Below are 16,068 nucleotides of genomic sequence, written 5' to 3'. Positions count from 1 at the left end.
TACATCGCACTTCCCAGAGATCACTTGGACACCAAACAATGTAGCCAGACAACACATTACTTTTCTCCTAATTAAGTTTTAGGTAATGTAAGTGGTGCTTTGGTCTGTTTGTATAGCCACAGAGGCTATCACTGCTAATGCTAACTATCCAGTTCCTCTACTGTTTATTGCAAACAAACTGCTGTTGCTGCCAAAAGCATACAACACATCACTTCCTGTGTGGCATGGGATCTTCCCCATTAATGAGCTACCAAGTGCTTTGACAAGCAAATCCAAAAGCTTTAATAAACTGGTAGATTTAATTTCTGTTCTGTTACATTCATTGACAATTGACCCTTTGCTAAGCCCTGTCCCCTTTAGTTGCTGTTGCTAGGCCTGTCAAGCTTTCCAACCTGGCATGCCACATATGCAGTTTACGATAATAATGGTAACCACTCAAATTTCTCTAATTTCTCTAATAAAATCTCTATCGCTAATTAATGTTAGCTAAGTAAGTTATTTGAAAATGCTGTCTCCACCCAACTTGTTTGAACAAAAACCCTGTAAACGGGTCTTAAACATGCACTTGAAGGCTACACAGCAGCTAATTAATATTATGCTTAAAGGCTAAAGCTACAGGTCCTAAGTAAAAAGAGAGCACCTTCGCCAGTTGATGAAGCATGTAAAAGCCATGGAAACAAAAGAGCTGTATTGTTCCTGTATATTGCGGTGTGGCTTGTTAGTTCTAGTATTATGGCACAATATGAGAAGAAAAAATGTGAAGAAAAATACTGTATTATAGTACAATATTATAAGGAAAATGAAAAAGCATCATAGTATCCATTTGGATTCACTCCAACACTGTGGGGTAATACTACACAACAGATGTCCACAAAGGAATGTAGTAGTTAATGGTTATTGATATACTCCACTTCGAAGTAACGATGGGTTAATTTACTACTGTATGTCGTAAACTACTTAGCTGGACATGCTATCATTTGCAGCTCAGATTAGAGCAGACAGGTCTTGTATTTTTGATTTTTGAGAGGTGATAAAAAAAAACACCCTCCAAACTCTTGAATACTGTATATTGCTCTCACTACAGCTTCATGCATACTGCTTTAGCATGTGGAGAAATCCAAAGCTCGACAGGCCTGCTGCGCCTAGTTACAGATAAAGTGACATTATGTTGGACAATCGCTGTTCAGGGGACGGTTTTGGTGAACGGTCAGCTGGGGATGACAGAAACAGACATTTATTTATGTAAAAATGTTGCGGATTATTACTTTACGGAGTTCATTTTTGTGGAAACCAGTGGTGAGAGAAGCATCTTCTGGCTAAGCCGCACACATGAATACACCTCATGATATTCTGAAAGAGAGATTGAAAGAAATGTTTCGATAAGAAAGGATTTTTAAGCTCTGAGAGGGGGGCTGTTAGTTGTTGAAGCCCCAGCTATGGGACCATGGAGCTGCTGACTGTTAATAGATTCTCTTTGTGTCCTACTACAGTATATCCTCATGTTTAGGGGACCTGCGCCCCTCTCTCTCTCTATTGATGCATTGCGTGCTCTTAATGTCTTGTTTAACTTTACACAGGTGTTGTTTGTATAAGTGTACAGTGGGCAAGTGTGCATACTCTTCTGCCTTTGTTTACAACTCATTGATGCGTTGATCTGTTGACGTGTTAAAGAGGGCTGTTTTTTCTTTGCTAAAAGTCTTGGACTAGCAGCAATGCTTTAAGTTTTGTATTTGCCTAACACTTTCATTACACAAACACTTTCAATATTGTGAAAGTGAGATGGAAAATATCAGCAGGTGGCTACAATCAAATACCACACATGTACGCATCCACACACAGGCATGCTGTAAGACCTCCCCTGTGCTAATATTTACAGGACTGTCAGTTAGTTTACCTCTTCAAAACCCCATCAGAGAGACGTGCTGCATTAAAGGCTCCATTAAGGGCTTTAGAAAGTCACTCTGGAGGTCTACGACAAACATGTCGGCTTTGGAAGAGCCATCAGTCTGTTTCTTTAGATCCCTGACCCATCTTACACAAGAAATCATATACAAATACATACAAATACATGAAATGCATGTTTGCTCTAGCACAATGGACGGTTTCTTCATATTTGCCTCTTCATTCTTCCTCACAGTTTCTCTCTTAACTCATATGCAGACATTATATTTAGTTATCTGCCCCTCCTCAAACATGCTGCATACTGTTAAGCTAACTTCCTTCTTTACCTCACTGAACCTCATCTTCTTGTCACTGGTGCTTCAGTAATCACAGTGTTTAGACTGCATGCACTCCGGCTAGCAGTCTCCATTTGCGAGTCTCTCTCCAGTCAATTCCCAAACATACACGGGAAATCTGTTTAGGATGGACATTTGATCCAATCTTCAGTTTGCATCTGCTCCTGCGACGTCCTGTATCTGCCATCTGACCCCCCCTGGCATCGGCATCTGGCATTAATGAGGAAGTAATGAGTCTCCTCTCCTCCTCATTTGGTTATTCATCTACTGTAACTTCCCATTGCCTCAGTTAGGACCGCGTCACTGAGAGCAAAAGCAATTATGATTGGACAGATGGTCTCCAACCCACCACACCATGTCAGCCATTCACAACAATGCTTTTTAAAAATGTCTTTTAAGTAAATTCCTGAAGGTATTAATTACATATTATGTCTAGCCTTAGACCAGTGGTCTCCACCTTTTCCTATCATGCTCTATTCACGGCTCCCCAACGTGTTAAGTGATTGAATCGAAAATTGGAGAAACTAGTTGGTTTGTTTTTTTAAAAGAAGCTAAGTAGAATTTTATGGAAGCATCATTATCAAGAACGTGTTTCTCATTAGTTTATGTTGTGCAAATGAAAAATAAAGTTAAACTCAATTTACCTGATGTCATGCACATTTTCATGTTTGTGCATAACAAAAAAAAACGTCCCCAGTGTGGAAACACTGGAAACATCGTTCCAGGTTTTTAGGCTTGATGGTTGAGATAAAAAAGTTGGTGCAATAGGAGCTGGTTTAGCAAATCAACTTTATCTTGATATGCCTAGATCCTATATGATATTTACATAATACTTGAGTATTTATTGAAATGGTTCTGGCATTTTGCAGCCAAACCACCAAGAACAAATCATGGTATCCGAAGTTAATATCTAGAGATAACGAGAGACATACTCATATGAGTGAACAAATATTACAAATAAAGAGAATGTGAAAAGTCTTTGGCAATCAGACCCCATTGTGGGCATTGAATTTAAAAGGTTGTTAGTGAAGCCGTGAGATGGAGGCTGAGGATCTGGATGTGATGAGTACACTGATATGATTGGCTGATGGAGATCATGGCAAAATCTGGCTGGATTAGAGAGAGTGTAACGCCCATAATCAGCTGATTAGAGAGAGAGAATGAATGAGGCATAAAGACAGTCTTCCTGATTGAACTTGCGCTGAGCTTCATTAAAACAATAATTGCAACCACAGCCACCGTCGGCTTCAGTATCTGTAAAAAAAAAAACCCTGCCATTTACATTCAACTTGCAGAGACGTTTACTAATAGATCCCATTAAACAAGTTCCTTTTCAAGTTGAACTGGAGAGTCACACAGTGATCAGTCAGACAAGTGGATAAAAATACACACAATAGTCAAACAAGCCTCTAGGTAAACTATTTCCACTTTGGCTCAAATTGCTCTGGAGGCAGTAAAGCTGTTGTCAGTCATAAATGATCTGTTTCAAAATACACACCAGGCCTATTCTTTGCCCAACTTCTGACGTCAGCATCCCTCTGAGGTCAGACCTCAAGCAGCTCGAGGCTCTGGAATATTTTTGTTAAGCAGAGTTCCCCCGACATCTTGTATAATAAACACTGTGTGGTGTGAAACCTGTCTGCAAACACACACACACACTGGAGATGTACTGTTGCTCTTGCTAAGCTGCAGGTTTTGTGTCCCTCTTCGTCTATATGCAGCACATTCCTCGTCTAACTATAAACACACACACACACACACACATACAATTATGTTCAGACACATCCCAATGACTCCTGCTCACTTTCTTCATCACTTTTCTCACTCACACTCACACATATGGTCTTGCATTCAATTGGCCGAGTTGGGCATGTCCTCGCATGCCAAGTGTACTACAACAGCCCATAATGCAATATATATTTTCAATCGTTTTAAGCTGAAAATTAGAAAAACGTTCCTTTGCTCATTAATTCATTTCACACATCCATACTCTTTCAGCAAATAAGGGCATCACAGCATATGTGGAACTATGTGTTTTTGTTGTGATATGTTTCTGTCTATCAGTTGAAAAGTTAGGACTTTATATTTTTCTAAATATATCTATGAGAAGGATTCTATGTATTTGAATACTGTATATGAATATGTCATTGTATACTGCGTTGTTGGTGGGAGCAAGTGCAGTGGCTTTGTAGTGTTTTGAGCATGTTTGCACAGCCTACCACAGACTTGTATCTTCGCAGATCTGGTGAAAATGAATCATGACCATCAATAAAATATACTTGTAAATTTGTCTCTGTTTGTCCAATGAGGTTTTTTTTAAAGAATACATTACATTTGATATATGATCCAGATGTTTTCACTACATACAGCCAACAAGTGCAAGAGAGATCAATGTTCGGGCTTAAATACATCAGAAACATCACTAGTGAAATGATGAGCACAGAAGTTACATAAAAACAATTTGCTCCAACTGCTAGTCCATGCTCACCAGAAAATGTTACATCCAGGTTACATCACCTGGAGAAAACGTTGCATTTATATGTTTGACTCACATATTTATCTAGAGTGACTTGCAGCGAGGGCAAGAATAGGATTTCAAGTAACAGAGATGCGGCTAAAATGAGTTAACGCTTAAAATGTGTTTCTGAATTAAAACGAGTCGAACTGACATTTGAATTCTTTCACTTTTTGTTTCAAGAAATACAAACTGTGACGATACTGCTGCCATTGGACTGCATCTTCAGCAGCAAAAAAAAGAAAGAAAAAAAACTAGAAAAAACACAGCTAGTCACAAGCCAAATCACATTTAGTTTAAAAAGCCAATAGCTGGTGGAATAGGAGAGCTGGAGAGTGTTGCTGATATGTGGAGCTCAGAAAATGAAGGCTGCTTCTCCTCGGGAGGTCTGGATGGTTCATAACGTAGCAGCAGATCAGAAATGTATTTTGGCCCTGAACCAGTCAGTGCTTTTTAAATCAGTAGTATTTTAAAAGCATGAAGCCGGCGCAAAGACCTGAGAACTGGTGTGACGTGCTCCACTTTCTTGTGTTAAGGAGGACTCTAACAGCAGAAACTAAGGAGAATGGATTATTTTCCATGTATTCTTTTTGTTAAAATTATATTGCTTTTGGGGGACAAATCAGCATATTTTTCCCAGTGTAATCCTTTTTTTTTTAAAGGTGAACTTGACCCAGATAACCCAACGCAGCACATATCTCCTGCCAGCAGGTAGTCAGTGCAGATATACTCTACTTGGCAGTCCCACTGTTTCGGGAACAAGAGATAATTAAATGGAATGAGATGTAAATGTTCTTAATCAATGATTAATGGTTGCCTGTTCGCTGCTTGACGCTGCAGGCGAGAGTCTATCTAAGGCTCCAGTGGGAGGTTCATGCAGGGAGGAAGACGCTCATTTTTCAAATCCATACAGTAATTTATTCAAACCGTACATCTCATCATCAAAGAAGACTTTGTTATATCTGTGTTCTGAATGCAGGGAAGTGGTTTGGACTTTTAAATATTTTTGTCTGTCCTAAGCTTTTAAAGATTTCCTAAAAGGAATTCATAGATGCTGTATTTCAGAGTAATCTCAGTTATTTGCAATTTCAGCATTTTTTACACGACATAAATGTGTAACGGTTGAAAATGTACTTATTGCCTAAAGGAATCAACACAGTCTTCAGGAAATTGCTGCCTGGCTGGAGTAATAGGAATAGGTGAAGCAGGTAAACCACATTATGAGAGTCAGAAAATAGAGTCATCCTCCCATGAGTGTTTCTGTCGTGCACACCGCGGTCGACAGGGCACTGACTTGTCACCATGGCGACACATTTTCCCACTGCCAGATATTGTGATTTCCGGAGAGCGCTGGTAATATGGACTCATCACATCCCATGGAACTGATGCACAAACACACCTAGACAACTCTACTTTACCCTTTGGAAACACACAGAGGCTAATAATAGTTTAACTTCCAGAAGCACGACAGGCTCCGTCACTCAGAAGCTAAAAATATTAGGGAGAAATATCTCGACATTCTTCAGACTTCAGCTACTTAGGCTTTGAGATGCTTTGACACTAACCATTTAATCATGTGTGCATGCAGACACACTCACTCACACACACACACGCACACACACACACACACACACACACACACACACACACACACACACACACACACACACACCTGTCTCGGTCAGCAGGTGATTATTCGGATCAATCAGTTAATATGTAAACTGAAAGAGGAGTATAACTTTGTAAGAAATCAAATCTGTTGATTCAAAGGTTTTTATTACTGGCAGCAGGAAGTGCACTGGTAGGTCGGAAAAGTTGCACCAGTATGTTCACTGCTGAGGATCACTACTGTCATTTCACTGTGATTAATTTTCTTTATAACTGCACTAATCAATATTTTTATATCAACAATGGGTCACATAACCATGGATGAAGTGAAAGGGTTTGTTTGTAGTGGAAAAACCCACTGCACTTAGGCACAGGGATGCTTTGAGCTATTAGAAGTGATTCTGAGGGAACATGAATATCTCAACTAAATCAAATCAAATAGTTGTTGACACTTTTCACTCAAAACCACAAATGTCAACCTCATGGTGGCGCTAGAGGAAAAATCAGGGGGTCTCCAGAGGCCATGTGATTCATCCTCTGGGGATCATGAATGTCTGTACCAAATATCACCACAATCCATCCAATAATGTTGAAATATTTCAGTCTGGACCAAAGTGGTGGACCAACTGACCTACAGACATCGTTAGAGCCATGCCACTAGCATGGATAAAAATGTATGCATGCAGGATAAAACTGTCCAGCAAACACAATTTAATAGCAGGTTCATTGTAGCCTACACCACATGTTGAACAATTTAAATACAATTCCTGAAATTTAGGAACCCTGGAGCTAACTGCTCAAACTGCTTGTAAATCTGCTCCAATAAATCTCTAAATTATTTCACTGAGACAAACCCAGCGCACAGCTAAGCCAGCCAGCACATGCAGGTCAACACAAATAACAGCCCTGTGACACTTAAACCCCCTGATTTTTAGGCATCGGTGAGTCCGTGCAGCTCTCCATCAACTCAAAGCTGGAGAGGAGGCCTGAAGAATTTTCCAATTAGGTGGCATGAGCTCGTCTCAAAGCTGCAGATGAGATGCACAGCCACATCGCTGCAACTTGACATTCCTGACAGCCACTTGTGTGAACTTCCATCTGTCTGCCGTCCATGCACCAGAGGTTTCATGACAGAGCGGTGACAGCAGAGTCACAGATGCTGTTGAGGGGAATGTCATCGTTGGCTTGAGAATATCCACGTGCTGCTGTCTGCAAGAAATATAACTTCAGCCTAATGAGACAGAGAATGGGGAGGCTTAGGATTTCATGTGTGTGTGTGTGAGTGTCCATCTTGTGTGTATTTAGAGTCAGTCTCTGTCTTGGAGCCATCCTCATTATGTTGCCAGGTTGTTGTTATTCCACTTAACAACGGTCATTGTGTATCTGAGTGGGATGCAGCTTTTAATGTGGCTTAAAATGCTGCAGCAGGTGATCCTCAATTATTCACAGATTTGTAACATGAGAATACTTTGTCAGAGAGCATTTGAACTGCACGTGAGTTCATGTGCCCAGAGGATGAATGACTGTGGTGATCTCCTGAATATGTCCAATCCTTTGGTTTATGATCAAATACCTACAAAACTAATGACACTCCCATCAGTCTCAGCATGTTAGCATGCCAATGTCAGCATTTAGCTCAAAGCATGGCTGTAGTCTTACAGGAGACATTCATGATTGTCATCATTGGGAAAAGTCTGGTTTGTTATGAATGGACAGATGAATGAACAGATCTGGTGAGTGTTGTGTGACAGACAATGGCTGACATGAGGCGTCCACATTTGTTTGGTTTTTAAGCACCAAGTCAGACATATTGGAATTTTCCAATGAAATCACAGTACCCCAGTCTTCCCAGCCATACTTAGACTTAGGATGTTGATGTCAACGCTATTTACACTTGACTGGTTATTATGATAACTACAATATGAACATGAACATATGGCATACGGCTGAGGAGCACATCAGACAGTCCAGCAAATAAGAACTGGTGGGTACTAGTATACATAATACGAGGTGGATGATTAGGGGAATGCAGGTGGACAGGCAGGTGACTGGGGACCAGCAGGAAAACCTGTGGACAACTGAGGGCTCGACATGGTATGGCATGACAGGAAATGTTCCAGCAGGAAGATATAGTAAATGGCAGAATATGATGCAAAAATATCTAAGGTGGCTCTGTCAAAAAAAAAAGCCTGAGGGAAGGCGCTTTTCATTGGAGATTATGCAGTAAATATCTGAATCATGCACAATAAGTGCGCACACATCACAACATAGCTTAGGTGTGCAGCAGTGCTGTGACTCAATAATGCACCGTGTCATCTTTTCTAATCTGGGATTGACTAATCCCCCAGCGTTCCTGATCCAACCAGGCAGGCAGAGAGAGGCTAAGACAAACAGGTCTCCTCGGCTGCGGTGAGCGGATACGCCATGGATGGTTCATGTTGACCCTGCTGTCTCTTTGGATGCAGGGCGGTGGTCTCTGGGGACCATGTGCACCACTATCATGTTTCTCTCCACTCTGGCTCTAGTACTGCGCCAGCATTTCAACAGCCGAGTCAAGACGTAAGTTGTTGTTGTTTGTAAGCCTTCATCTAAGCAGGGCAGAGTTTTGGTTTTGCCATGATGTCAGTTAATTCATTTTCATGTAGTTAAACTCCAAATAAAACCTGGAAATTAGGACTCTTAAGGTAACACTTTATGACAGAGCTGAAGACTGGAGACTTGACTGTCTGAATACACGACTTACTCTAAATTAAGACTTAAAATTCTTCTGATTCAAAATCAGTTTTGAACCGGTAAAATCTTTGCAATAAGGGCTGAACGTAATTTGTTTAACTGGTCATGCTTTTACGGTGGAAATATGTACCGGAGTTGCAGTAAATAATAGCTTTACTTAATTATTCTAATTAAATGTATAATTATTATTGAAGTTGTAAGTCGTATAACCCCAGCAGAACTCCGCCCACCTAAGAAATTTGTCGAGCCGCCAACCAAACTACAAATAAATCACAAAATCTCACATTTAATTTGTTAATCTTATTTACTGTTCAATGATATTTTTTCTAAATGTTATCTCCCTACATTATGCTTGCTTGAAAGGTGGGTAATTGTGGAGATGAAGACTTTTATTTATTTTATTTTCTGCCTTAAAATAGCCTAAAATTTAGCCTCAAATATTGTCAGAAATGATCATAGAATGTAAACTCATCTTCATATTATTTTATATCAGAGAAATATTACCAAGGTCATGGCCTCGGTATCCTCAGTGGTAGCCATGCCCCTCATTACTACCCCCATCTTCTGTTGGTCTGTTGGGCACTTCAGAGAGAGTGAGACAGATGGTTTATATAAATTCTGAGCCCTCCCGGTCATCTCAGTAAGAATAAAGGGTACTTAAAAGTGTGTGAGGAGCAAGTATTAACACTTGTTCTTTCTTTTTGTTGGACAAATTTGCACCACAGCCCTTTTCATTTTATAAAAATTAAATGAGAAAGAATTGAGGAGAGCTCGTCTGAGCCAAAAAACATGCACATTTTGGCCATTTTGTCATCCATTCCAGCTTTAATGAGCACCTTCAGGCCACTGATGTGTGCATATGCTCTCACTAATTAGGGATTAGGACTAATTAGAATCTTTAATCCAAATTTCAGAAAGACTTTCTGCTGGTATGTATACCCTTTCTAGGAAACCAGCCCAACTCAGTATTATTTTGTTATTTCAAGAAAACAAACGCGTTATTTCTGGATCAAAAACTCCTTATCTTTAAAATCTTTACACCCATCCTCTCCAGCACTGACATGAGCGGACCAGATTTAACCACTCAGTAACTGGAGCTTCAGGTTGAAAGCTTTATCTTTAACTCTTTAATTCATCTTTAAATACAATGAAATGGGTTGGCCTTATTCAGGTGCTCTAGACATGCGGGGAACTTCATAATATTTGAGAATAAATTGCTTTAGATGTCATCATCCTCAGGTAGTCCGATATTGATCTCTCCATATAATTATGTGTAATGAGGTGCGGCGCCTCAGTTGGATATCCATGGCTAATGTCAGAGCATGAGTAGCGACCACTACATGAGTCATTCTCCAAGAACCTTCTTGCCTTCAGACGCTGAACCCCCGGGCAGGGTCTGTCCTTGGATCTTTGGCTCATTACAACGTTCAACATCTGCAGACGAATAAAGCAATTATGTGGTGTGAATTGATTCCAAGGTGACTGTGTGCTGGGAGACGAACGCTGATTACTATGAAATGTTTTTGTCTTTCTCAGTTAGTCAGCCTCATAGTGACTGTTTTGTCACTGAAGGGAATCTCCGGCAGCTGGATGCCATTCTGAGCTGACTAGAAACTGGTGAATACTGATTGCAAATGCCAAGATTATTAAATTGAAAGCCGCAGTAACACTGACAGACTCAAAAAGCCGATGCTGGGTTAAGATGCCCTTTGTGAAGGTTGTTTTACACAAATGCCAGAAGAAACACAGATTTTCTTTTTTAGATTGCAGACACAAGCCTTTAATATGACATTTTAGATGGAGTTTAACATAAGACTATGTTACTTAATATAACTTGGGGATTGAACCAACTGTATGTGATGGATTTAGACACTATTTGTCTCAAGAAAACTGTTTTTATTCATGAAATACCACAGATCCAAACTGTACATCGAGTACTGGCCAACATTCTGTTTTGACATTCAACTGAATGAACAGATAACAAATCATTATTGATTACTTAATGTAATTGAGTTGCTGAAAGGTTGAATTGTAAATAAAAAAGAAACTGCACTGCAAAGCAAAGGTAAAATGGAAAAGAGTTTTGAATGTGAGAGGTGTGGTTATCTGCTGTCTTTTAATGGATTCTTTCAATACTCAGCTAACAATGCCTCTCCTAAGAATTACATTTATACATATATAACTATTCTGCACCAGCTAAATATACTTTAGCCATACTGTATCAACGTATGGACCAGTAAAATGTATCCCGGCATTTTGCAAAATGTTCTACTGAGCGAATGTGCAACATGTTCATTTATTCATTCATTAAAATATCTGCTGACCACAGATCATACATAATGAAGTATGTTCTAATGTTTTAGATTTTTCATTGTGCTTTTCCAGCCCTATAGTCAGCAATGTGTTTCCATTCATTTCACTACAAAGTGAAGATGAACTTGCAGACCATTTCATATCATAACAAAAGTCATGTCTGTTTCTATTGTTAACAATTTGATTAGTTAGCACTTTATTCCGATTATAGCCAGATGCTGTGTTTTTAAGGCAGGACAAATGTCAATACATGATAGTCTGCTAGTGTCTTACCATGTTCATCATCTTAGTTTAGTGTGTTAGCATGCTAACATTAGCTAATTAGCACTAAACACAAAGAAGTTTTAGTGCCGAGGATCACCAAATTCCTTGGGATTCATATATTCATTCAGATATGGCTAAAATTAAATTTGTCAGTTCTCTCTGGTGGACAAACTAAGTAGTGGAAACACTATTTCTAAACTACCGTAAACATATCTTTGGCATTTCTGACATATATGGCCTATAACGACTGAAAAAGGTCAGGCTCTGATTACTATGAAACAATAAGATTAGATAATTAAGGCACATCTATTGTTAACTATAAAGTCATGAATTTAAACCAGTGGTTGCTCAGAAACAATTATAGAAACGTGCTAAAAGACATCATCAGGGAATCCATTTTGTTTTGTGAGTAATCGTTCCAGCGAGCTGCACCGCATTGCGTACTGCAGTAATAACATGACTGTTGGTCCAGGAAGTGCTGCATAAACCGCCTCAAATAGGTTTATTTTCACTCTGCATTTATATTCAACTCATTAGGAGGTTTTGTTGAAGAGATGCCAAAATAAAAAAAAATCACGCACACAACACACACCGACCAGCGCTCCTCTGTTTGTGTGACACATTACCCCAGCAGATAACTCCCTGACTTGCAATAGTAATAGTTTTCCCACCATCATCACTAAGTGTTTCTCATCACTCTCTCCTTCACTGACAATAATCATCTTATTATAATCTTAGTCTATGATTATAACACACAGTTCTTCCCACTCTGACCTCTTCCTCACCTCCATCTCTTCCACCTCTCAGCTATCCAAAAGATTCGGGGGAGGAGGAGGGGGAGGAAGAGCCGTGTGCGCAGCGCAGCGCAGACTGAGGAGTGAGGCTCGGTGTGTTACCAGGCGACCACATGAGGTAAACAAATAAACTGTTTTCTTGTGTCACCACTGTTTGTTTTTTTTGTGACAATCTGGGATGTCAGAGTCGACCCACAGCTTTTTTCTTCACAGGTCTTCCTCTTTAGTGGCAGTGTTCTGAACAATTTTGATTGTTGACAGTTTTACGTTTTGCTTGAAAGGATCTGTGACTCATCAACCACATCTCAAAGTTTGTCTACTTGTTCATAAAGGTCTGGTGTTCCTCTAATCTAGTGAATGACTAGAGCCAATCAGAGCCTTTGTGAGCAGGATTAAAGTGTCTGACACCAACAGTTTAATCACTGTTCTGAATTACTGTTTATGAATTTAACTACATGTGGTTAACCCTTTAACGTTTAGATTTCCCCTGTTTTCCAAGAAGGCGGAGTCTTTAATAAATGTTCTTGGGGGCACATGTTAATGAATCTCAATGTGTCGAGCTATTTATTTGAAGATAAAGCTAATTACAGCAGTCTTCCCTCATGGTCTTAGTGACAGAAAAGTGGACAGTAGGTCTGTTGTTGTTTCTATTTCACCCTCATTTCATTATAATAAAAGTATTAGTCTGTACAGTTGATACAGTAATAAATAAAATGTCTTTACATTGATTCAACAGTCTATTAGGTACACTTGTAGAATCTGATAGAGTCCAACAGCCCTGAAATAAATCCTCTAATTGAGTTTTTGTTTATTTCATATAGTAAAAAGAAACTTCTCTTGCACAACATTTAGGTTGGGTGCCTCATTTCTAACTAACAAACTTTCGAAGGTTTCGATCCTGCACACCGTCACCACCCACAGTGTTGAGGAGTATCAGTTACTAGAATCAAGTTACATTGTAGGAAACTGTGTTGGACACTTGAGGGGGCGGACGTGGTCAGCGCAGTGACCCAGCTCACTGGCTTGGTGACACACTGTGTGGACGGGAGACTTCATCATGGCTAAGAGGGGAGACAGCTGGGCAACTGACGCGTGTTTGCCAGAGCACTGGAGGGATGTGCGAGAGTGGAGCATGGAGAAGAGACAAAACCACAGAGTAAGACCGCCTCTGACCTCCGAGCCAGTTCTGTCCTGCTCGCTCTCTCAGTGGACTGGACATTATGTGGTCTTGTTTTCTGGGAGTAGTCTTTCTTACAGCTCTTGCATTTAACCGTGAACAGACTGAACTCAGAGCTGCTCTGCGTTGTTTTCTTCCAATACAACAATACAAAGTCATTTAGACGGCTTATTATCTATTCTATGTACAGGGCCTCTAATTGTCCAGCAGATCAATCAATGTCAGCGCTCCGTTACTTATTTCTAAACTGTGCTGCATCTCTTGTGTAATAGCTCTATTAACTATTTGTATGTTTTACAAAACTGAAAGAAACAATTGCTGCTGGACATTCCTGTTGAGTCCCACAATATATTTACTCACAGGGATCAATAAAGTTTGAGCAGCACAAAATGCACTGAGCTTGTTAGTGTTATACATTTGCTTATATATTGTATATTATACAACCCTGTGTGGGACATAACTGGGACATGATTGCATATCTGTTGAACAATAATTCAACATCAATGCATTAACAGACTTTACTCTGACACTGGCGGTTCTCCCTATAAGTCAGGTGATCTGACAAGCTTTTAGAGTTAATGTCAAACTTACATAAAAATCTAAATCAGCACTAATTAATGTATTAATTAGCTTACTTAATGAACTCATTAACACAGATGCATTAAATCAAAGTGATTATGAAGCACCATTACACCATGCTGTGCTCCCAATAAATATAACAAACAGAAGGACAAATCTGGCTGTCGGCACACACCCGTCTCCAGCTGTGTGTGAATTTTTAATTCATCTGGAAAGTAAATGACTTAATAACTGTGCACCCAAGTGCCTGACAGACAGCCATCATGTTATTCGTCAGATGACTTGGCCACCACATGTGTTTCCAAATGAACACAAAGCCATTACTGCTATTACATATATGTATATATATGTATATTCATAGTTCATATGTCTGTAAGGGAAAAACTTGTTTGTTTCTCTAAAAACAAAAAAGTTAATCTGCTCCATCAGGACTGTGTGTGTGTGGGACTGTCATTTGATTTTGATATAAATGTTGGGAAAGTTTCTACAAATTCCTTGTTGGTACAATGACCATAAACAAAGGACACATCATATTGTTTACAGAGGAAAAATCAACAACTCTGAGCTATTGGGAGTTGCAATTCACATAAAGCTTTTAAATAAAGACAAGTTTTTACAGCTTTTGGATTAATAGAAAAACAAATTGAGTCAATCCACAGCTGGACCTCCTTTGTGAAAACCAAGGTGTTTTTAAAAGCAAGGCTTTTTGCCTATAAATTTACAAAATATGTAATTCAGCCAATAAAATTAAAAGATTAGAAATATACAGTTGACGATGCCAGGTAGTATGTCTCCAAAATAATGTAACATTTTCTTCTGTATGGCTAATGTTGTCAAACTCTCACGCACATAAAAACATGACATCAAGTTTTTCCAACATAGAAACAATCACTTCAAACCAGTGAGAATAGCAAAGACAAAAACACAGAAATCTTGAAACTGTTCTAACTTCAACTTTGCAACATCTCTCAAAGTGATGAAATAATTTGCTTTCCTTTTACCCCCCCCCCCCCCCCCCCCCTCCCCCTTTTTCCACACAGATGTGGGTTTTAGATGTGGAGGGAGTCCTCAGGTCCATGGCAAGACAGCTGGTGGGTCTTTGTCATTAAAAAAGAGAATGCCTGTAGTATTATGAGATAGAGAGATTAGTCAATTATCACAATTGTCTCTCTGCAGGTTGTGTTTTTTAATGTGGGAATCATTTATAGCTTATTTTGGGCAGTGAAGTGTCAAACTAACTTACCTTCTCCTGTTCCCAGAGCGCTTCTATGGAGAAACATCCTCGTTATAAACGTGGAAACAGCCCAGAGTGTCGTCCTCCATCTTCTTTAAACCACAGCAGGTTTCTCTCCAGTCAACCAGCGGGTCCATAGAGGTGGCTTTAGATGTTCAGAAGAATTCAAGACAAATCACACATTTTTGTCCCAAACAGACCTTTTGGAACAGAGGAGCTTTAAGCCATTTCTATTGATTGTTGTTAAATGTTTACTCGTACAGCAAAATAGGGATGTCACTTAAGATTAGGCACCTACAAGATTTTGTGGCATGAGCACTAAAATTGCAACCTATATTTGTCTGAACCCATTTTTCTGAGCAAACCTGACTGCTTCAATCACTCACGCCATGATCTCTTCTCTTAAGCTGTTGTTTGACATTCAGGAGAGGAAAGTAATTTCACACCAGAGTGTATCATTACTCAACTGTCCCATAAGCACTGAAAAGTAGTTTCCAACTTGAGGTTCTCTGGAATGACTGCTAACTTTTTGTCACACCAGAAATAAACAAGTGTTTTCTGTGATGTACACGGCCTGTTGCATCTTTATTGGAAGGGAAGTCCCCACCCACACT

Source organism: Enoplosus armatus, chromosome 2, assembly GCF_043641665.1.
Source record: "Enoplosus armatus isolate fEnoArm2 chromosome 2, fEnoArm2.hap1, whole genome shotgun sequence".
NCBI classification, from domain to species: domain Eukaryota; kingdom Metazoa; phylum Chordata; class Actinopteri; order Centrarchiformes; family Enoplosidae; genus Enoplosus; species Enoplosus armatus.
This window is presented reverse-complemented; position numbering follows the sequence as displayed.